The following is a 25,368-nucleotide window of genomic DNA, read 5'->3' as shown; positions in this document are numbered from 1 at the left end:
TAAGTATGCTACCAACATTATCAATATCATCCGAACAAGAGTACAAGGCAGTCCGTGATGTTCTGAGATCTGAGTATTCAGAACAGTCAAGAAGAATGTGCTGAATACTCAGGGGCACAATACACTCCTAACATTACGGATGGTTCAAACCACGTATCCTCGAATTTAACAGCTCCAATTAAATGTTATATATACATTCTTCGAATTTGGTTCGTATGTTCGTTGAATTCTGTTCTGATTATATCAACAGTACTTCTCATCACTGCAAAGCTATGAATAATTTGTTCCATCCTATTGTCGGTTATTTCCAATTTGGTATTTATCTGCTCTGTTACTTGTTCCAATCTGGAATCCATCTGCTGTCCTATTTACTGTGCCACTTGTTCCAATTTGGTATCCAATTTGGAATCCATCTGTTGTTTCATGGAATTCATCTGCTGTCTTAGCTGTCCTAAAAGATTAATTACATCCGTTGAAGTCTCAATTCAAATATCTTCAAACTCCTGTATTAGTATTCATTTTAGGTCTTCGGTATATTTTTCTTTTATTGCGTAGTAATAGATAATCCGTGATGCTAAGTGATATAGTTTACTAATACTTCTGACTAATCTCAAAGTTCCACGGTTTCGGCACCATATAAATATGTAACGTTATTTCTTCTGCTACGTTATTCTCTGATTCCAAATGTATATATTGAATATTTATACAGTTCACGAGATTATCATGAATCACATAACACAGTTATTCACTTTTGAATATATATGAGATGGCTCTTCGTTCTCCATATCTTTCTTAGTTACCGTAACAACGACATCAAACAGATGAAGTCGTCATAGTAACGAAATTAAGAAATACTTCGATATGATACAAATATTTGAATTATTTCTTTATATTTTTCTTCTCCTTCTTCTTCTTAAATGCTTGTGCCTTTAAAATAGCAGTTTTGCCCGTAAATATTAACAATACTTAGAAAGTACATACAAAAATAGACACCATCGTTGTACGTTTATTTTCATTTCTTTCTTTATGTAAAAGACACTCTTTCAATAGATAATACTAAGCCCGGCTAGCTCAGTCGGTAGAGCATGAGACTCTTAATCTCAGGGTCGTGGGTTCGAGCCCCACGCTGGGCGTTTCCTTTTCATTTATTCCTTCTTTATGTAAAAGAGACTAATTGGGTTAACTGCTGTATCGCCGGACGAGTTTTAGGAAATTTACCGGGTCAATTGGAGAATTTATTTAAGTTTGTGAGGAAGAATGAGTGAAAGTCAGGTAAGTGAAATAGTAAAAGTTAAAGAAAGTGGTTGTATTTGCTGGTTGTTTTTAATATTGTAAGCGGTAGTGTATGTGGAGGCGAATGGACTATTTCGCGGAGAGGCACACTTGTTTTATTATACGGATCCATAGTTTGTAAAATGAGCAGAAAAATTTGAGCAAGTCTTTAATTTTCCCATTTCATGTCGAGAACAGAACCCAACGAACCCCTGCGGGGCTTCTAACCCATTCCTACTCCTACTACTACTTATATTATGGATCCGTATAGTAAAACTACATGCCTAATAACGTATTCTAACGTATCATAATGTAATCCAACCAAATATAACGAATGCAGCACATTTTGGTACTTTCATTTGATTTTCAAATTGGTCCAGCGATACAGCAGTAATGCCGACTAATTAAAGAGAATATATTATTCGAATTTAATAAGTCCTGCTAGCTCAGTCGGTAGAGCATGAGACTCTTAATCTCAGGGTCGTGGGTTCGAGCCCCACGCTGGGCGTTTATTTTCATTTCTTGTTTCTTTATGTAAACGAGATTAATTAAATAGAGAATGGATTATTCAACATTTATAAGCCCGGTTAGCTCAGTCGGTAGAGCGTGAAACTCCTAATCTCAGGGTTCGAGCCCTAGACTGGTTGTTTTTTCTCTTATATGCTTAAGACTGGGACATACGCAGGGCGTAGATCCTGGGCGTCCGGAGTCAAACCGCAAAAATCACGACTCTTCTGTAAATTTAGTATAATTTTAGGGTTGATTTCTACAAATATTACTAGATCTTATCGTCATATTGAATTTGGACCCCACGAAAATCTGTGGACCTCCATGAAATAAATTCCTGTATACGTGATGACATTATTTACACGAGAAACGGAGTAATAAAGTATTCACCTTGGCTAGTTCAGTCGATAGAGTATTTTTCGAATTTTTGGACATGAAAGAATTATTTCCTATAGGTCTATATAAAGCAGAAGTTAAGCACTATCTACAAGGATGTATCCAAAAGTTCCAGGACTGTGCTCATAACATACAAACCGCTAGCAGTTCACGAGTTTCCCGCTAGGGTGTGTTGCGGTGGTGTCTTGTGAGCCAGTGTGCCGAGTAGCGTCGTTTGAAGTGGAAGCGTTTGAATGTTGCACGTGTTTTCGTGTGTGTGTGTTGCATTAGCCATCTGCGATATTTCTTATCTCGGCGGTATGGCGGAAGTTGAAGAACAAAGGGTGTGCATCAAATTCTGTGTCAACGTCATTACAGGCGATGAGAGCATCATTTATGCTTACGACCCAGAAACTAAACTGCAGTCTTCTCAATGGAAGAGGCCTGTGTCTCTAAGAACCAAAAAAGCCCGCATGAGAAGAAGCAAGTTGAAGACGATGCTCATTTGTGTCTTAGATTAGGAGGGTATCGTAAACCGAGAATGTGTCCCACATGGAAGCAAAGTCAATGCAGACTTCTACTGTGATGTCCTAAGAAGGTTGCGTGAAAATGTGAGTCGCAAATGGCCACAGAAATGGAATAACGGAAACCTCATTCTCCACCACGACAATACACTTGCACACCGGTCCTTTAAAGTGGCGCAGTTTTTTTTTTTTGGCTAAGAACAACATAACAACGGTCCCCCCATCCCCTATACTCATCTGACCTGGCCCCCTGTGACTTTTTTTTCTTTTCCCCAAGCTAAAGCTTCGGATGAAGGGGCGAAGATTCGACACCATTCCAGAAATTCAAGAAGATTCGCAGCGGGTACTTGGCACTATTCCAATAAAGGACTTCCAGAAATTCTTCCAAGCATGGCAGAAACGCTGGGACCGCTGTATTACTGCAAAAGTGGAGTACTTTGGAGGAATTTTACTTCAAAGGTAAGAAACTTTCATTTTATAGATTCAGTCCTGGAACTTATGAATACATCCTTGTAGTTCTGTTGCAGTAGAGCAGGACAATGTGTTATTCACGTCGGCCATACCCCTTCATGAAGTATATAACCAGTGTTCGAAGTGGGAAAAACCAGAGGCGGTATGGCATACCACCGCATACCATCTCACTTCGACCTCTAAGTATAACGCCAGGTATTATTTATTTATTTGTAACTTCTTTTACGTGGCGAAGTTAAGGCTCTGCAGCCTTCTTCGAGCACTTAACCACGTGCATACATTATATATGTTAAAAAAAAAAAAAAAAAAAACACCAATACATAGAAAATATTAACAATTACAAAAGAAAAGTGTTGAACCACATAAAAAAAGAATATACTATTTAAGTAAAAAAAATGGTTAAGCACTTCAAAAACCAAAATTGAAAAACAATATACAATACAGGAAACGAAAATAACATGGAGAAATCTAAAATTGCATATTGTATATACCGGTACTACCGGTACTAGAAGTATGAATTTATAAGCTGTACAAATTAACATAGGTTACCTATTGGTTGTGTGTTCATATGTGGGTTATTAATGATCTGGTAAAACGAAGATGTCTCATGTGCTACCAGTATCCTTATCTTTACTTAAGAGAAGGGAATTTACAGATTTTTTAAATTTGGCAACTGTTTATTATTATTATTATTATTATTATTATTATTATTATTATTATTATTATTATTATTATTATTATTATTATTATTATTATTATTATTATTATTATTATTATTATCATGTAAATAGTTATTACTACCACGTGCTAGTTGGAAACACTTTCGTTTGTAAGTGCAACTGAACGCAGCCCATCCCACAGTTACGCAACTTTAATCAGTTTCGTAATTTGCAGCCAGCTAAATTGAATAAACATACTGTACTGTAGCTATGCCCTGATAGAATATACGCTTTTGTTTACGCAGCACATAGCTTGTTATGTTTTCCATAAAAATAATCGACCTTGAGTGGTCTGTACCGTTAGGTCTTTTTGTAGCAAGTACTCTTTATAGCTTTTGTGAATACATTTACGGGTTGTGTGATCAAATAAAAATAATGGTAGTTAGTATAAAAAAAAAGAAAAAAAGAAAATAAAAAGAAAAAGTAAAAAGGAAGGAAAATAAGTTTGCATAAGATATGAATACATGCATAAATTTTAAACCTTTGTTTGTGAATAGAGATGAATTTGTTTTGAGTTTAAAACACACATGTCATAATGATGGATCGTTGTACACAAATGTCGTCGCCAAGTATTCATCTGAGGGACTTTAGTGGAATGAAACCTAAGGAGTTACATAAGATCTATCATAAATGCAGAGCCGGTTCTCGTGAATTTATCGCCCCATGCAATGGCATCATTTGCAGTCTCATTTTCTCCAGAAAGAACAAATCTTAAGTGGGAAAGGGCACTCGCACTCAGAAAGACCTAAACACTACAAATACAATCTCGTTGTGTCTATTTTTTCTTTAAATAATAATCTAGTATGTTAGTGAAAGATAAAGCAAACACATCTACAGAGGAAAGATGGTAATCCTTTTTATAGAATTCAATATCGAGCTTCAATCTTAATATATCCGTTTACAATTCCAGTGCAACTAGCTCTTTTATCTTTATTTATTGGTTTTCCTTCTACATCTATTAAAAATTTTTTAAAAAAGAAAGACAAGCTGTTTCCACATTCCAGGGGTGCCCACAAGGGGGGGCTATGACGCAAACTGCGTCATTGAAATATTTGGGGGGGGGTTAAAAATCTATATAAATATGTTTGAGTGTGTAAAAATTAATCGAAAAGATTTTTTTTCATGGAAGAACACTTACGGATAGACAATTGAGGGGGGGTGTCATGGACATGAGGGGGGGCACCACTGCCACATTCAATGATAAGAAACTAGTTTGTGACAAGCACAAGACTGGTTTTCATATCAAAACTGTGATAACTAACTAAATGGAACAGATGTTCGCTACTGTTCGAGAATTGAGTTCTTGTATTTGACAACAATCAACTGGCCTAATTCATATTGAATTTTATTTGACTATTTGCTTTAGCACTGTAACCTTAAATTAATGCGACCTTAAACGTGATTTATAAATGTATTCAAATAGAATGTCAGCTTATTTTAGTAAATTTAACAACCATCAATCATGAAGTATATTTTTAACAAGAAATATTTATTTTAAATAATGTAGTTATGACAGATTTTATCGCCCTTCGAATCTTGTCGCCCCATGCAAATGCACGTGTACATATTTACACTCTAATCATATTTTTTTCCAGCCCCGGGCTTCCAGATGGGTTAATCCAGCCCTGGGTAAGCACTGTACCACTGGGCCACCGTGTTCCCCCTTTGTAATGTATACTGCACTCCAGTGGCGGATCCAGGATATGATCAAGGGATGGGCTAAAGCATAGTTTGCCGTTTTATCCAGTGTAAAGCAGGATTGAAGCCCATTTTATCCAGTGTAAACCTGAGCGTCAAGGGGGGGCTATAGCCCCTATAGCCCCCTCTTGGATCCGCCACTGCTTCACTCTTTTCGTTCATATGAATTGGTGGTTGTTACATAACGATTCTGATATATTGATATAGATTTAAATGTTACCATTAACATTAGGTCTTTCATGTCAGATATTGTAGTTCGAATAACCAATAGGTGTATCTCAAAATTTGTGATTTTGAGTTAACGTCGTTACTTGATATACGATATCTACCGACCAGTCCACCTTCTCATCAACTCGATATCTCCTTGCAGATTCTTACAGCGATCGGTGGATCTTGTAAAATCAGATTAATTACCGATGTTTAACATCAAAACGCAAATTTAGAGATACTGTTATTTAGGCATGGGCGCGAGACCAAACGAGACGAGAACTGAAACAAGTCTCGTCTCGTCTCGCAAAATCAAAAGCTATTCTCGTCTCGCGTCTCGTCTCGTCTCGCAGACCTAAGTTCTCGTCTCGCGTCTCGCAAAATTTTGGAGGTCTCGTCTCGCGGTCTCGCGCGAGACTTCTCGCGTTGGTCTCGCGGTCTCGCAAATCAATACTGGAATAATGTAGTCTTCATTCGACCCTTTTAAAATAATGAATACTCAAAGTTTACATACTTTTGTTTCATAGTTGCATTGTTACACAATGCTTATCCACTCATTCCGACACACAATGCTTGATTTTACACCCCACATTCTCGGTATTAAAAAATGCCAGTTTTCTGTAGTCTCTGTCTATGTGAAGTATGAATGAAATCGGCATATTACATTTGAGTAATCTTACTTGTAAGATAAAAGCTTTCAAATAACTTGGTAAGAACGGCAACTCAAATAGCCGTATTTATAGTAAACATGCAGCGTTAGTAATATACATTTCACAACTTAAATGCACTTTCATCTGAACGTTTTCTTAACAATTGAGAGTTAAGAGATTAATAACTACAAGAAAGACTACAATGAGCTTAAATAAAAATTTATTATTATTATTATTATTATTATTATTATTATTATTATTATTATTATTATTATTATTATTATTATTATTATTATTATTATTATTATTTAGAATAAAAGCTAAGCAGATATCAGTTCTTGTTTTGGTGAGAGGATCCGTCTTGCAGCCATAAATCCATTTATCCTAAATTTATGTTTACGGAAAGAAACAACTGCTTTATTTTGACTAAAAAATTTTCCTTCTTAAACAAGCCAATAGGCCCTTTTTCTGCCTTCATAAAACAAGTTACCGTAAGAAAACAATTTGGTGGGCAGGGGGAACAAATCTGTTCTAAACCCAGAGGCTTTATATCACATTGGAACTAAACACGTGTCAATATATATAATGCATTGAAAATAATAAGAAGAAAGTCAGTGTGTCAGAAACAGACAGAAACAGAGAGAGAGAGAGAGAGAAGATATGGTATCCTCTGACCGACGCCTCGAATTTCTGCACTGAAGGAAAAATCAAAGCGAGCCGTATATTTTTGAACTAGGATATTTTTACCGAGGATGCAATAACAGAAGACTGGAAACCGCAGCCGCGAATATGCAATGTTACCTAAGTTCATTGTTTCCATCTACAAAATTTTCCGAAAAGACAGCTTCCAAATATGTCCTCAATAAAGAAATTTAAAAAAAAAAATGTATTGTACTGGTGTTTGCTATCCTGCTTTTATGATTTGTCAAGATATTGTCTCATCATCAGGAGGAGGGTGGATACACAAGACAAAACGTGTCGTTTTTCCCCCTATTTGCCTCCCCCTCCTCAAGAACTTTATGACCAAAGATCTTGGCTCACGACCCCAAAGAGAAAATAAAGAAAACATTGTAGATAATGGAAGAATCTATTTTATTGCATTTTGGGAAAGTAGTGACAAAGAAAAACTAACACAATCTTTATTTCTTGAATCTTTTGTCATGAGGAAATCTCCTAAAATAACTAGATTTTGATTAACCTTGTTAACTTAAACTATCATGAAATCAGTAATTGTGACAACCTGACAAAAACCATTTCAAGAAACAAGAACAACTAACCAAGCAACTATCAGTGTTGCCGAAAAGTCAGAACACTTATCCCGTTAACTAGATACTTTGAAACTACCAAAATAACAGTAAAACATAAAAAAATCAATACAAATTTCATAATACAAAGGAAAATTGTATTTTTTTAATTTCCACTAGTCGACATAATTTATAGTAAATGTTCAAATAAATGCTAGCCCAAAACTTTAGAAATAAACTATTAGTTACTGACTTGCCTTCGTCTGCGATTGTCTCGACGATTTCAGGTAATGATGTTGTGTGGAAGGGATGTTTCGATGAGAATCATACAATCATAAATTGATTTTGTAGAACATTAACATCTTTGGGGAGTTCATAATTATGACAGCATTGTTCCTTACTGCAAAGTAGAGCACGAACGCACAATATTGATTTACCTTTTCTGGACCCATTCTGTTCGAGGGTTGGGGACGAGCAAGTTCAAACAAATTTTCTTTAAATTTAGCTTCACTCGAAATAAAAATATTTTATATCCACTCGAGAACTCGGTTCAAAAAATCTCCAATTCGACTCGATATTTGCTCAAGTTTCGAGTAGTGTCGGGTCCAAACGAGTTTAATTCTATAGTAGTTTTTATATTAACTAGTGATGCTCACGAGATGCGACAAGAGGAAAAATTAGTCTATCTTGAGATGTCGTTAATGTATTATCTCGAAACAAATGTGAACTGTTTCTTGAATATTACCAGTCCTGGTCACGAGGCGAGACAGATTTGATTTTGTCTCGCCCAGTCTCTATCTCTCGCCTCAAAAACAAGATTAAACAAAACAAAATACGGAAATTTAGCTGTTTGTTTAGGCATATAGTAAACATTTTCACTTTCGGTATGACCAGGCCTGAATTCAATTCATTTTTGGTGTTTATTTAGCGTGGTAATGGTACAGGAGGAGTTATATAAAGAATAAAGACGCGAAATCAGTGGAAAATTTACTGAAGATATTTTCAGCGAAACAATTGTTGTTGTTCTCCTTCTTTTGCGAAAGCTTCATTCTCAACCATATAAGTGTCTACACGTTCAGCCGAATCTTTATCGAATTCATCGTCTGAACCGTCTGAATTCTTGTCAGCTTGTCAGAATTTCTCTCGAAACTGTTTTCGTATTGAAAACATGGATGATAAGTTCCAAAGGCTTTTGGCAACAACAGATCCTTTCATTTCTTCTTTGGGCAAATCATTTCATAAGAAAATGAAGAATTTGTCATCTGAAGCTGTAAACCTTTTAATTATTTCCAACACGGAAGCTGACAAAAATTTAGACGACTCAAACGAAGGTGATGAAGGGAATAACTTCCATGGAGATTCGGCGGAACATGTAGACAATACCTATAGAGTTATTCCATGTGGAAACGACAAATTATGCCAAAATCTTCGTGCAGTCGCATTCGAGATTTGAGTATTTGAACACTTATCAATATGTGATAGGAAGGAAAATGGAATGGTCTGTAATGCACGCCATCCATGTTGAAGATACGGCCATAGTTGAATCTTAAGTTATGTTCATTTTCTTGGAGCTCTATCGAAAATGAATAAATAAATAAATAAATAAATAAATAAATTCAAAATTGCACTATAGATATGTGGACAGTCCTTTTATTTACCACGTAGTAGTGACGTAAATACACATTTTGGGTTACGAAATATAAGTATCTTTTTAGTCCAAGTCGATGAATTAAACCAAAATTATATTTTCGGAAGAAATATTGAAAAATTTGTTGTGTCAAAGGGAACGTAATTTTGAGAGAATAATAAGTATCATCTGTACTTTCTTTGGAAAAAATCATCTTTTGTGTTTCTAATTCCTATTAGTGATAGTGGTATAAAGTATATAGTGCATAGAGAACGGATGCTAAGAACGGATTTCTGGTTATTATCATTCACATAATCGACCGTCTTGCTCGATTTTTCGCTTTCAGGTGGAATGACTCTATATGGTTGAGGACTAAGCTTTCGAAAATAAGGGGGAGAAGAACAATTGTTTAACTGAAAAATTAAAATGACTTCATTAAGTTATATTTTAGTTAATAAATGATTGGTAGATTGACTCTTTCCTAGCTATTGAAGTGACAAAGTATCTTTCCCTCTCGAATCTCAAACTTTTTCAGACGTAGTCCGCTATATGGATCCGCCATTTTGAATTTTTAAATTTCAATGTCAAATTAGTAAGTTTGTAATCATAAAGTCAAATGCACCAAGGTACCAAGTCCAGTTCGCCAATTTTACTTTTTCCAAATTTGGTCGTCCATTTTTTTAACTTGATGTCAAATTGATAATTAACAAGATCAAAAGCCTCATTATAGCAATTTTTTGTCCATTTTTACTGATTTTGAATTATGACCACGTTTCAAGCATTTGATCCATAGTTTATCGATCTCTGTGCGTCGCCCTTTTGGACCGTCGCTCTCCTGGCTGTCGCTTTCTTTGTGCGTTGCCTTTTGACCCGTCGATCTCTTGGCTAAAGCTCTCCTGGTCGTCGCTCTTTTGCCATCACTCTCTTTGCTGGCGCTCTACTGTCGGTACACCCATGTTTATTACAAAACTCGATCCTGACATTATTAACTATCTTCTCTTCAATATGTATGATGGTACTTGCAAAAGAATACCATATCAATATCACAAATGTAAACTATGCAAGACCGCGAGAAGTCTCGCGAGACTTCTCGCGCGAGACTTGCTGAAGTCTCGTCTCGCGTTCTCGTCTCGCAAAAGATACCAGGTCTCGTCTCGCGTTCTCATCTCGCAAAATATTATAAGTCTCGTCTCGCGTTCTCGTCTCGTTTGCGAGACGAGACGAGACGAGACTTCTCGCGTTCTCGCGTCTCGCGCCCATGCCTACTGTTATTGGCTATTCCAATAACGATATATCAGGAGAATTCAGAGAAGATACGTCATGGCCTTCGAGGGGTGGGTGCTTTTGGAAGAGGCTAGACAAGCATCAACTTAATGCTCTTTGACGTCACAGATTTCTGCTCCCCTTCTTAGTAAACTACACAGAAAGGGAAGGAGCTGACAGATATCACGACACATTGATAAAAGACAGTAGTGACAGAGAAACGCATGGTCGATGGTTTTCAGTTTCAGGATAACTGAAAGTTGGTAGCAGATGTGATTAGAAACTCTGAGCATCCGCTGGATATCAGGGTGGGGAGGGAATTGAGTGGTTGGTAAGAGTTGTTGTTGATAAGAATTGTTGGCCATATTTGATTGTAGAGCAGTTATTTAGCTACGACTTTAGCTGTTTGACTTCAAACCACACCTTTATACAGTGTTCGAAGTGGAAAAAAAGGAGGACGGTGTGTTTTATTATGATTTTGACTCAACATACCGGCTATTTAAATATTGTCTTGATCACTGAAAAACCAAAGACGGTATGTTCTCATTACTGCAAAACCAGAGGCGGTATGGCATACCACCGCATACCGGCTCACTTCGACCTCTGCCTTTATAAGTTTACCTCTTACGCAGTAAATCCTTCAAGTTGGCCACTTTATTCAGTAGAATTCACAAATTGGCCACTTATATACAATAAAAGGTACAAGTTCGTCACTTAAGGAGTAAATCTACAAGTTGGCCATCTTTCTAACTTGCCCATGTCGTAAATTTGATCACTTAGAATTATGTGATTTGTTTTTGTACATATTTAGTCATTTTTTTGAGGACTTGAAAAGGTGGTCCGCTCTCACACGTTTCACTGTATTTCGCTAATAAGAAAATCGGGTAATTGGTATATTTTCGAGTGAATGCAGCCATTTTAGTTGCTTCTTGTTATTCATTCTTTTAACATTATTAGAAATAAAACGATTCAGGTGCCATCTGGTGTTTATAACATCTAACTTATGCAACATAGTTTATTCAAGAAAGAAAGAGGAAGAAACAAAGCGAATGGCGTTTGCGGTATGTTGACATTTTAGAAGAACATTCTCCATCTGCGATGAGATGTTGTAACTTCTGCAGAATAGTTAAATGGAAGGTAAACCACATGAACCTTCCTTTCGCTTAGATAAATCTTCTTTAGTGCTCATAAGTTTCTTTCCGTGCGGTATAAACTGACAAACCAAAAAATTTAGTCTTGATTTTCTGTTTTAATAAATATAAAAAAATCTTCTCTTAAAGAAAGAAAATAAAAAAAAAAGAGAAAGGTTCGAAAAGTTTGCAACAATCAAATACATCGTTTATAGCATAATTTCTCAACCTGGAGGTCGCGACCCCTAGTGGGGCTGCGAAGATGAGTGGAAAAGATAAATATAATTAGAATCTAATGCCAGAAAATATGTTTAAATATTATTATGAATTTTGTTCTTATAGGCATATCTTTATTTTTATACGTACTATTAACAACAACGAAAAATAGGTCTACTAAACATTTTCAACAGATGCGGAGTTGTTTTAAAAATCATTTTAAATGAAAGAAGTACGATATGAAACTAATGAGAACTACATATTGAAATACAATTAAAATTGAAAGCTAGTGAACATGGTGTGATTTCCCTAGTGTGGCAATGTCCGGTTCAATCTTCGTGATGCACATTATTAAGTCATTTTCAACTGATAAGCGATTTCTTGTCTTTGTTTTAATTCGTGCCATAAACAAACAAAATAACAAACAAACAAACAAACAAACTTTTCCACAGATTCAATGTAGCAAATGGAATTATTACATTTAAAGCAGCAGACGAGAATATATAAGGGAAGGGTAATTTGGCTACGGATATTTAAATTGAAGTAATCACCAACTACCTCTATAAAAATTGTTGCGGAAGTACCACAGGGTTCTGAAACTTGGATATTTGGATAGAGCACTCTTGACCCGACTATGGTAGGTTCTGTAGTTTTGGAGCTATGGACCTTTACATTTAATTTTTTCATGTTTTCGGCAGCCTATAACTCCGAAAGGATGCATTTGTGCACCCAGGTTGGTATATACTTTTCGTCTCATCTTGGTGTGAGGCTGAGGAATCAACTCCCAAACGTTGTCGGTGTTGTTTTGAAACACCCCGTATAAACGGTATATATAAAAATGGAAGTGACTATGTGACTTTATAACTCTTGAACCATTCGACCGATCTCGATCAAATTTGCCACATATATGAGGTTTGGGCCTGGAATGTTTTTTATTATTTTACTTTGACGGCGCAACTTAGGGAAGGGGGAGAGGGGGATATATACATGTAAAAATAAATAAAAATGTATAAATGTATGTGACTACGTTTGTGACTTAGTAACTCTTGAACCATCCAACCGATCTCGATCAAATTTTCAACACAGATTAGGTTCATGCCTGGGATGTTTTTGTCATTTCAGTTTGACGGTGGAATTAGGGGAGGGGGAGATATTTACAAATGATAGAAAATGACCGATATTAGTGCCGAACCCATAGTTTTCAGGGTCACTGAGATATATTTAAATCAATATTCAGCCCCTTTAAATCAATATTCAGTCCTTATGTCCTAAAATGAAGCTATTCTACCCGTGCGAAGAACGGTATTCTGCTAGTACAAAATAAAAAGGAAATCTGACGGCCTCTCTGAGAAAGAAACTTATATTGTTCTTTCCCTCCGTTGCACCTGAAATGAAAAAAGAAAAACAAATAACAAAAGAAATTGCAGAACGAGTGAAAACTTTTTTAGTTTTTAGTTTCTTTTTTTTTTTAAGGGTCCAAAGTTTTCCGTCAGAGGTGCCAGCCAACCAGCGTCTGCAAAAGCGTTAGTCATTCGCGCGCATTTTAGTACCGACGTGCCCGTACCATTAATTTTGATGGCTTCTAGATTTTTTTTTGTATTCTTTTCATTTTGTGTGTGCCCCCTGCCTCCCACCCTCAACCCACCCCTTACTAGCTCAGCTATGAGGTTTTATATGGTCTGAGAGCCAATCACACAATGGCGTCGCTTTTGGAAGCTTAGATAGAATTCGCGGAAAAGCAGTTTGGATACGGAAGGAAGGGGATCGCAAAATATCCTAGCTATTATTTCAGTGTGTTTGTGAGTATGGAGGCTTTTTTTTTTCTACTAAGTATGTATATGCTTCCGCACGGCGTTGGCGTATATACATATATATAGTTATTTTATATGCAGAGTGCAAAAAACCATGAAAATATGCTGGTTACAAACTCTGTACGGGTGACGTGGATAGTATTAGGTTTGTCAATAACTAAAATACATAAGATATGCGTTTGTTTTGGTCGAATAGTTCAAAGTCCTCTTATGCGAAACGTGTTATGTGCACACAAACAACCAAGAGGGAAAAAAATAATTCTTTTTTGTACTTTCAGAGATGTTAGTTAAAGAGCCTGGATAGGTAGTATTGTTACTGAAGCAGCTACTTTATAGTGTGGCCGTTTTGCAATCGGGGATTGCATTGCAACGCTCTCTGAGTCATTATTCTCAATAGGGCTCTTTCTCACTAAACCTCATTGGACAGATTCGCTCCAATAGCTTTATTTCAGGTTTTGCCAAAGTGGGTGGGTAGGGAAAGAACATTGTCCACCGAGATAAGTTTCACTTATTTTTTAAGTAGAATTTTAGTATACATTTTTTTAAAAAAAGAAAGGATGCGTTTCTCAAACTGTGGGTGGGAAGGCAATTGGACCCTGCCCTTTTCAAATGATGCTCTTGGACTCTGGCTCGTGTTCAACGATTGGGATTGAGGTCCAGAGCGAGGTTTGCGGCTTAGGACATCTCTATGATATATATATTCTCTACTTCCAAAATCTATATTTGATTTTTAAGGGTTAGGAATTAATTTATGGGCTTTCGGCATATATGTTTATGTTAGCCCGTCACACATATGAGGGGTGACATCTCTCGGCGATTACACTGTCCGGGAAACTGGAGAGGGAGAAGGGAATGGGGACGGACGGACAAGGAAGTGGCCGGGGCACCAGATACAGCTCAGAGGCCATTTTATACTGGGTATCTAACAACAACAATAACAAAGGAAAGGATTTGAGAGCGTATCGGCCAGCGCCTTATATAGAAGGTACCATTCCGGCATTTGCCTGGCAGGACTGAGGAAAACCCTAGAAAAGCCCAGTCAGGATGGTCGACAGAGGGAATCCCACCCACGACCTCCCGAATGCGAAGCCAACACTGTACCACTTGAACTACTTCGCTCGGTGTGAATGAGGAGAAACCTCACGCTGAATGGCTGGCCTGAAAAGCTGTTACACATTTTCGACCGAAGGACTCCACCGGGAATCGAACCCAGGACTGCTCGCACCAAGGAGCCGCAAAGCCATTTGATTCTTAAGGAATTTGTTTTTAACAGAAACTGCTTTATATATTTACTCTGTTACCCTTTAAATGATATGTGTCGCAATTTCACTACAATCTGACGTTTAGTTCACAAGTTAGAGTGAAGCAATTTTTGTACTTTTCAAAATAATGGAAAAATTTGAATTTCGTGCGTTGATAAAGCATTGCTTTTTGATGGGAAAAGGGTTGACAAGTGTTATTTGGGGGTCCATGAATATATTAAGGGGGGCAAGTCATTAAAAATTCTCTTATGAATAACTAAATTGTGCTTTTTGTATTAATAATAGCATTTTGTATTAAGGTCTGGAGGGGCCACGAAAAGTTTAGGGGGGCCAGGCTCCCTAGACCTCCTCTGGTTGCGGGCTTGCCGTGAAGGCTAAACGAGACGGCAATGATGAGAGATGAATAAAATGGTGGAATGAGGAAAGTGGGAGAAAACATGATAAAATTTACGCACGTGATGTTCAGGTGGTTCGGTACCTACTCACCACAAAGTCCACCTGATATGAGAGCTGGGATCGTATCAGGGACCCTATACACCAGAGGTGAACGCTCTTACACCTAGCAATTTTACTGAAGTAGGGCTCGTATTACCTTTATCCTTCATTTCAGGGAAATATAATTTGTTCAGGTGATGATGGTGGGGCAGCATCAATACTTAAAATTATTTTCAGTTCTTTTGGAAATTCTAGGGTCGACCCATTTCATATTTCACAAGTAAAATTTAAGTGACACTATTTGATACAACTTAACGTCTTGGGACTTATATGTATTTCTGGGTTCCTAATAGTAGACATTTTAATAGACTAAAATGAGTCCATATCACACTTTTCGTTTTTTTTTTTTTTTTTTTTAATTTTAGTGAACCTATTCCATGCCCATGCTTCATGTGGACAGTACACATTCATGTTCCTAGTGTAGAACGAGAGAAAGTTACCTTGCAGTGGACCCCCTTGAACGACGGGAAGCTTAAATGGGGACAATTGCCCCCTGACCCCCACAAGTTACGGCACTGGATTCAAACCGTATAAGCTCGCACCGGGAATTGAACACTGGTCTCCTGTCTAGAAGGCAACCATATTACCACGAGTGAGTTGAGTTCCTGAGGACTAAGTGACATATGGCATTATGTCAAATACATTAGACAAATAAGAATTATATTGGATATATGTTTTCTAATATTACAGGGAGGCCCAAAAGTGAAATAGGGTTATTTCCTCAACTGTCTGTTTCCCCAAGTTTCCAGAAAGGTGTCATTTCCTCAAGTGCTTATCTTTCTTCTGACGATCATTAACTAAAAGAAGGAGAATAACTTCTGAAATTCTTAACTAATACAAGAAAGAAGAGGGATGGTACTTCGTTGCTGGCTATTTGAGCTGTTGCTGATAACTAAGGTTGCAGGGTGTCAAATAAAATCATACTTTATCGAACAAAATTGCATATAATGTTACTTGTTTTATAATATTAATCCAACTGAAAATGAACGTAAGGTATGTCTGCAGAGTATGAAATGTCTGTTTTACAATGAATTCATTGAACTGTTCTTTAGAAACAAATCTCAAGGCAGAATCACTACACGGATTTATTCTCTAAGTCCCTTAAATCTAAAAGTGCTGGGTAAAGTATTGTGATATGGAACAAGTCACACGGACAATGAGAAGTTACATTAATCAATTGCCGAGTTTCTATTGACACTGTTGGAACCATGTTCCTCCAATATTTGTTGAATAAATTAGATATTATTATCACTTTTGAAGGAAATGATCTATTTTAATTCAAACTTTAGTTCATTGGTCAAACTTTCTGTTGACACGTAAGCTTACTAGTAGTTCTGTATAAGATCAAGTTAAAAGAGTGTCAGGTAAACAGTTTGCGCTGCTCTTTTCAATCGTGAGATCTTGGATTCAAATTTCAAGTCTGTATATCCTGATTATGCAGGCTAATTTTCTCAGTCTTAACACGATGATACCTTCCTGGCTGGCTTTTCCCCAAATTTTCTTTTACTTGTTAATCTTTCAAAGTGAAAAGACTTTCCGGTTGTATCTTGAACTGAAAGTAAATAAGTTTCCTGGAGCGCTTAAAACCTTGCACTTACAAGAAACATTATTTTTATCATTAAAATCGCTTATGTCTTCAGTGATTTGAAGCTGTAACTGTCGGGAACTTACAGTTGTGTAGTACCCCAAAAGTTCCATAATACCTATTTATTTATTTAAATATATTTTCATCATTTGAAAACATGACAAATTCTAATAAAAAAAAAAATAAATAGTGAGATTAACAGTTTTCTTTTAAAAGCCATTCGACGTAGAATTGATGATATTCTACATTTTTAAATAAATCTAAAATAAGGCATTATTATGCTGTATAGAACATAGTGATCCAAAACAGTGCTATTCAACCTTTTTTCTCGGGTACCCCTAGACAAAATTCGCCATTCAATTGTGTACTCCTGAAGCTGTTTAAGAGAAATTAAATCAAAATGAACTTATTAAACTTAATACACGTTTTGTTGATTAAAAAGGGGGACAAAGAGAGACCCAACAAAATGACAATCTGTGGGCCAATCAAAACACTATTTATAGGGGGATAAGTGCACATCCGAAAAAATTAACATGAGAAATTTAAAAATATATGGGGGACATCCAGTTCTACTGAAGAGGATTTTCGCCTCATCCTCCCTGATAATTCGTACACTGAAGACAATGTTAAAAATTCAAAAACTAGAAGTAACTTTAGACCTAACCTGTTAATGAGATAACTGAGCTTGTTTCTGGAACGCCAACTACTCTATTCTTGGTCGAATCTTCGAGAGTGCGAGAATCAGAGCGGATTCTGGATTCAAGCAATTTCTGTGTTTCGTTTTTATTGATGTTAATGCAGAGAAACACTGTTCATACACACATGTTGATGGAATGGAAGAAGTTGTCAAATAGCACTGTCACTAATTTCATTTTACTCTTTTCGAGCATAAATACAAAAGTCACAAATTGACAAGTTATCCAATTTCATTTGCAGTGAACTGTCAACGGACATTTCCAGCAGACCCCCAGAGGCAGCATTACGTACCCCCAGAAACATCTTCGCGTATCCCCAAAGGTACGCGTACCCCCGGTTAAATAGCACTAATCTAGAACATGGGAAGCACTAAGAAATAGAATAGTAAGAATTTTGATATGGTATATTTAGGTGCTAAGCATAACACGATAAATTTATGAGGTCATAACATTATTATTAAACATATAATAATAAATAATTTATGGGTAGCAATCCTAGGGTTTTATTTACAGGAAATCTATTCTGTATCTCGTTCTGTCAACTAGACCAAAAGATCTTGTGATGCATGTACATTATTTGGTCAAAACAATGATAATTTTTTAAAAAAATAATAGTGTGACTCAGTTTTATCGAGATCTGTATTACCAGTGTTCGAAGTGAAAAAAAAAAAAAAAAGAGGCGGTATGTTTTATTATGATTTTGACTCAGCATACCTGTTGAGTGCCAAACCGCCTCTGGTCATTTAAATATTGTCTTGATCACTTAAAAAAAAAAAAAAAAAAAAAAAAACAGAGACGGTGTGTCCTCATTACTGATGTTTGTCGAAAAAAAAATTAATGATTATGGTTAGGTTACTAGGTTACTTTTCTTGTAACACTGAAATACGTCAGCCTGTGCGTACAGACTCTTTCCGTCTCTAGGACAAAATTTTCGACAAACTTAAAAAAAAATAGAATATAATAAATTATATTCAGACTCGTATCTTAAAACAAAATAATGTCTAGGGTAATTAACTTAATAAACAGGTTTATAGCTCAGGATCTTATCTACATATGAAATCATAACACATGAGTTACCTCTATTAAAAGTTTATTTAGAAAATGTCGATAATTCTATGAAATATCTTTCTTTAAAAGTGCATGAGAAATACTGTTGGGTATTTTTTTTTCTCTAATTCCTTAATTATTCTCTAGTTTTAGTAAACTTTATAAAGCTAAGGTTTCTCTAATTATAGACAGAAGGGTTAGCCCTCACTAAAAGCGTCCTCTGTCGACCTTAACTTATAAAGGGCATTGACTCACTACATCAAAAGCCCTGGCCTACGACCCTATTTCGTGTACTCCCTTAAATAGGAGATGCACTAGAAGGATATCTATCTAAATACTTATTATAGGGATAGGTAGGTAAGGAGAATGAGTTCGCCTTATAGTAGCGAAAGATCCTTAAATAGATCTGGCAGGTAAAGGTTAGATAAGAACCATACTCCCTGAATTAGGAGATGTGATTCAAAAAAAAAAAAAAAAAAATCTAAAACTCTATCAGTAGCCTCTTACGAGTCCACTTCGAGGGATCGAACCCAGGAATCTGTGTTCAGAGTGTTCATAAAAACCTATTGTGTCCTGCAAGAGGAACAAATTACCTTATAACCGACCAAAACCGTATACAGCTTCAGTTTTGAACACGTACTCAAAAATTCTAGTATCAGGGAATTGTTAATCTCAATGCCATATCCACCTAAATATGGAATGTAGCATTTCAAGGATCAAATCCTGTCCCTATTCTACGGGGCCTAATTCCCTAGCAAAATTCTGTTTCTTGAATTCGTATAAGAATTGTATTTCTATATCCCTTCTTCTCACAGGACCTCATTTTAGTCCAAGAAAGAAGTCCCTTACGAATAAAAACATACTAGAAGGTAGAACCTAATATAGCTCATGCCTTCTGCTCTATTTAAGACTCAGAGAACCTAACGAGTCTAAGCAAGACCACCGTAATACTCCCCCTTCATTTACTTGAAGACCTAATATTCTCTTACGGGGAGAAAAAAGTTCCCACTCGACTCACCGAGCCGAGTCCGTCCTATAGACTACATTTTGGAGACTGTTCGAAGTCTCCCCCAAGACTGACGGTCAACTGACCCCTTCCCTGTAAAAATCTTCCGTTTATATAGGAAAGCTATCGTATCAAAGCTATGTAGAAAAAACGAATGGTGGGGAGGAGGGTGTCCTCCTACCAAAAAGAAGCGTTCTCTGAATGCTTTGAAACTGACTGTTATTCCCTGCAACAGAGTTGCTATCTAACTATTCTCTTTACTAGAGGTATTTTATGTAATAGCTGAAAATAGAAATAATATAAATATACATAGTAAATACAACAATTACATTTACATACAATTAATAATAACAATAATTAATCACCCATTGACCAGATCTGGATTTCTTAACCTAATAATAATAACTTAAAATATATAAACCAGTACCAATATTAAGATATAAAACATATATAAAATTAAAAACATTATTTAAACATAAAAACCAGCAAGTGATCCAAAAGTGTCACTTGCACTGAAAAACCAGAGGCGGTATGGCATGCCACCGTATATCGTCTCACCTCGACCACTGTGTATTACCATATTGTTTTCAATACTGGATAATTTACTATAGTTTTCTTCAATCAGCTTATTCGAATTATATTATACACAATCCAAGAAACTAATATGATTTACTGAGGCAATTGTGCGTATAGGACAGTTTATTTAAAACAATATCGCCTGTAATTATTTATTGAGTATTTAAAGAAACCTTTTGTTTTGAATGGTTCAGATGCAGGGTCTTGCCTTCGTAATTCAAATGGGATACTGAAAACGTGGAAACTGCTATGATTGAATTCTAAATTGAAAGCTTGTATAGCCTATATAGTTTAGGAATATTCAGATGTCCTTTGATATAAAAGACCTTCATTCTTAAAATTTAATAGTAAAATTTTATCTAACCAACCAGTGGCAATATTGTATTTATTTTATCACATAGAAATCATATCCCCCCATTCTGGTTGTTGGGCAAGATTTGTATCTCTGTCTTGGATTTCTAGTTCATGATCAATATCAAGATAAGGCACTTGAGGAAATGTCCCTCATTTTCTGGACTTGAGGAAAACGTACTTGAGGAAATAACCCGATACCAGAAAAAGGAGGTAACACCCTGCATTGATCAAGTATAACATTCTAGTTTATGGGTTTATTTGCTTCGGTTCTTCCGAGCTTAGGATAAAAGTAAAACATATTAAGAACAAATAATAGAGAAACTAATTATACCTGATGGATAATAATAAGAAATGATATAAAATTCAATAAGCTGATCACTACGGTACTGAATACCTACTTTTGGGCACTCTGTATATTTCAGTATATATACACATCATTTTAATTTGGACATAAAGAGCCACGCAAGAAGAATAGCGCCACAACAGAGAGAGGAATGTAATGCAAATAAAGACATCAGTGCCATCTTGTGAGGAACATCAGAACTACGTGCTTTTCAACTTCGTTAACACAATAATTTTGACTCTTCTACAATTCATGATTAAAAACATATAAAATAAATAAATTTATAACATACTTAAACAAATCCTAACAATATGGAGGGAAAATTGAAAGAAACGTCATCACTTTATAAAGAAAATGTATTACTACAATTTAATTCTAAGGAGAGGAAGAAAAAAAAAAACTATAAAATTGAAAGAAGAAAAGTAGGTTATTGAATCATTTATTTATGAAATCCTGTATGGACAAAATTGCCGTAGCTGTCCGGAAAGAACTCACTCTCAAAAGTAAACTAGGCCCACTTCTTATGAATTTTCCAGGAGAAATGATAAATGATATCTCACACTATAGGGAGTTAGTGAGATATTTATTTATGAAACATGAACAATATCGGTCTCATTTATTTATCAGTAAATCGTCTGAAAATAACTTAGCACAGGAAATCAAATGAAATCTTTGAGTTTTACGTCCCACGGTTCTGCCGTGTGGGCTAAAGGAGACGGTGATGATGAGAAATGAATTAAATCGTGGAATAAAGAAAGTGGGAGGAAACGGGAGAACCCCGAGAAAACTCACGCACACGGCGTTTTCTACCACAAAGTTCACTTGGCGCGAACTGGGATTGAAACAGGAACCTCATACACCAGAGGTGAACGCTGGATCACTGAGCTACCCCTATCCAACTTACCACAAGAGTACACCACTCTCTTTTGGATTTTCACCAGAAAAGTGACATACCATAAGACAGTATCATAGATTTGTTATAAGATATTGAAAAATAGAACAGTTTTTGAGAAAATCCTGGATTTTTTTTAAAGCACCCTCTAGTAAACTACCTTAATTTTCGGGTTAGAAAGAAAAATCGAAAAACATTCCTAGAAAAGCAAACAAACAAAAAAAATATTAGGTTTAACATTTGGATCAGACATGTTGAACGGTGTAGCATCTAACGTATCAGGACAGACGGACATCGAAAAACTTTTTTTTTTCGCATGTAAGGGCCATGAAACATGGAAATCCGTAGAAATGTTGCATTGGATATTTTTCACGATCACCACACTTTCGTCTTCTGTACACCACGAGAAGAAGTTTGGTTTTGTCACAGTATATACAGCGTGAAAATTGAAGTTTGAACTTTTGAATTTTCCGTCACTTTCCATTCCACTCTTAGAAACTTTAGTACGATGAGTGAATATTTGAAGATAGAAAATATTTTAATCTAGATTTGCCGAGAAAGTCGTTTAGTTTCATTTTTGTATTGTATTCCACGGACAAATTAGTATATTGTATCCTGAGTACTATACTAATCCGCTAATCTCAACAAAATGGCGGGATAGTCTATCAAGCTAGGATGATATCACATAATTACGCCCATAAGAATGCATGGGAAACCGATTGTTGATTCTTCATATCTTGGGGTCAACTGGATGGATCTTCTCCATGAAGAAACTCAATTCCTAAATTTTGCTCTCCCACTTCCTGGTCAAAACTGATGGTGCGCCGCAAATAAAAATTGTTTATATCAATAAGTTTACGGTTTATTATTTTCTTTTAATATTACAAGGTTCTCTAAAATTTTCGTAACCGTGAATACGTAGCCTACTATAATATAGCCATTACCCGCTTTGTATGCAGTCCATCTCACTTTTTTACGAGACTTTCGACGTGGTAACGTTGTGGAAACCACTGCCTAGAGTCAGCAGTCAAAATTGTATCAGGTGTACGTATTCACGTTCGCTCCTTCGTAACAGTATACTAATAGACTCACAAGCTATTCAGGTGATCTCTGAACTGATCGGTTCCCGTGGGTACGAGCGACAGAGTATATGGAATTTATATGAGTAATGACAACATCCATTTTGGGAATCTGGAAAGCGATTGGAGAATGGGTTGTCATTACTTGTACGACTTCCATTTACCCAGTTCACCGATGTATTGGAGCAATATACAGCAGGAAAATTAAATGCAACGAAAAATTTCCAATTTATAGTTTTTTTGTGGGCACTTTTGTTAGATTAGAATGGTTTAGGATGTTTGTCTAAAATTCAGGGTGAACAACAAGTGTGAACGTAAAGGTTAAATAACAAAATCAGAATCTTTTTTTCCACTGTTGCAAAATTATGAAGGACAAACTAAAACTGATTTGTTTCAAAACTGGGAAAAACGTTACCTGCAGTGGTGATTTGAGGGGCTGGCCCGAGCGGAGAGATATTTCTCTCGGAGCTATTAATTCCCCCCTTCCCCCGGGGCATACCTCCGATCGTGTTCAACATACGATATAAGTATTTTCACAGTGCTGCTCTGCTTTCATTCCCAGTCTATTGAAAATTTCTTCGAAAGGAAATCTGAAATAACCACTGGTTGCATGATCCAATGTCAGCAACAGATGGAACTCTTTAGCAAAGTCATATCTGTAGAAATTAATATTGTATCACTACAAGCTACAAGTTAACTGCACAAAAGTATGATGGCGCTTCAGTTATCGTAGTTCCTTCCTGCAACGGGAAACATTAATGGTCTGAGAACTAAAGTTCAACAAAAACACCCTGACTATTATTTGTTTATCGTTATGCATATTTTGTGCATAATCAAAATGTATTATCAAGATGAGCGGTAGTCCAAATCGTCAAACCATTATGCGCCACTGGTTGGATGGGATAAACCCTTATTTTACTGAACCCCTACAACTAAACCCTGCTTTAATAATCCCTTAAGGCCCCATCACGGCGAAATTAAAATGCTGCTAATTTTACAGTAATTATGTGATATCTTCAAGTAGATGAAAGATAATCGAAATGTGGAACAAGAGCGTCCTAGGCAATATTATTTTACATGAGATACCGTTATCACGACTCACTTACCTGCTTTCGATTTCCAGTCATTTAGAAAATCGGCATTTATTTTCGCGTTTCTAAATGGTTGCAAACAGAAAGCTACTAGGTGAGTCTTGATAACGGTACCTAATGCAAAATAATATTGCCTAGCGCGCTCTTGTTTCACATTTCGATTATATTTTATCTATTTGAAGATATCACATAATTACTGTAAAACTAGCGGCATTTTAATTTCGCAATGATTAGGTCTCTGAACTTTGTATAATTGTGATTTTTCGATCACGGATAACAAGACAACACTATGAGTGTGGGCATAACGGCTTAGTATAGTGTAGCCATGATTCTTCTTTATTTAGCTTTAATTGAAGGCCAAAACAAATGTGTTCTTGGTTACTATATTTTCTTATTTTTTTCTAAATTTTTATTTTTATTTATTTTTTGCCTGCATTCATTTTTTTGGAAGTTACTGGTAAAGTTTCTTCTGTCTACAATTCTTTAGTAACGGAAAACAACCCAAACATAGGAAACACATTCTTTCGTCTTATATACGAACTCCTAAGTACAAAAATAACTAAGAACTACGTTTTATGGTGACAGAAAAAAGTATCCATAAATTTTCTGCTCTGCAAAGCATCTGGTATCCAAGGCTATCCACTACATAAAATCAAATCTAAAAGAAAATGAATGACAAAGAGAAAGAACTTATCCATTCAAGTGCCACGTGCCTAAAATTCCAGCTTACGAATTTCTGTAACAGTTACTAATAGGAATGTCGCATTTATACAGAAGCAAAGATTCAAGACTCATTTAACAAAACATTCAGAAGCAAATATAGTTAGAAAACATGTTACTGTGTTGCTTTTCATGTTTGACATAGAAGGGAAGAAAAGGAGTCGAGGTTGTCCACTCAGATACGAGTTGTTCAAATATCGCAAAAAACTTCAAAGAGTACAGAGGAATCTTCTATCAAACTTCCATATAAATAAAAATGAAACTGACCATGTTTGTGACTTAATAATCCTTGAACTACAAGCAGGGGCGGATCCAGGACTGACTTCTGGGGAGAAGGGGAGGCGGTGGGTTGTCATACTGCTACTTTTAAGAGCTCCAAACTTTGGGATGGGTTTTATTTATATATATATAAAATAAGAAAGTTTCCTTTTCTGGGGGGGGGGGGCGATTGCCCCGATCGTTCTCCCCTGGATTCGTCCCTGACTACAAGACCGATCTCGATCAAATTT

At 36.1% G+C, this 25,368-nt stretch overlaps 2 non-coding genes across 2 annotated transcripts; both read left to right on the top strand.

The window, feature by feature from the left end:
• The first annotated feature begins 1,060 nt into the window (after positions 1–1,060).
• TRNAK-CUU (transfer RNA lysine (anticodon CUU)) lies at positions 1,061–1,133 on the top strand. Its single transcript has one exon. It is a non-coding gene; the product is annotated as a tRNA-Lys (tRNA).
• A 574-nt stretch (positions 1,134–1,707) lies between these two features.
• Positions 1,708–1,780, top strand: TRNAK-CUU (transfer RNA lysine (anticodon CUU)). Its single transcript has one exon. It is a non-coding gene; the product is annotated as a tRNA-Lys (tRNA).
• The last annotated feature ends 23,588 nt before the right edge of the window (positions 1,781–25,368 follow it).

Source organism: Thermobia domestica, chromosome 14 (genome assembly GCF_964235325.1).
Source record: "Thermobia domestica chromosome 14, izTheDome1.hap1.1, whole genome shotgun sequence".
NCBI lineage: Eukaryota > Metazoa > Arthropoda > Insecta > Zygentoma > Lepismatidae > Thermobia > Thermobia domestica.
The sequence above is the reverse complement of the archived record's forward strand: the minus strand, read 5'-3'. Positions and strand labels throughout refer to the sequence as shown.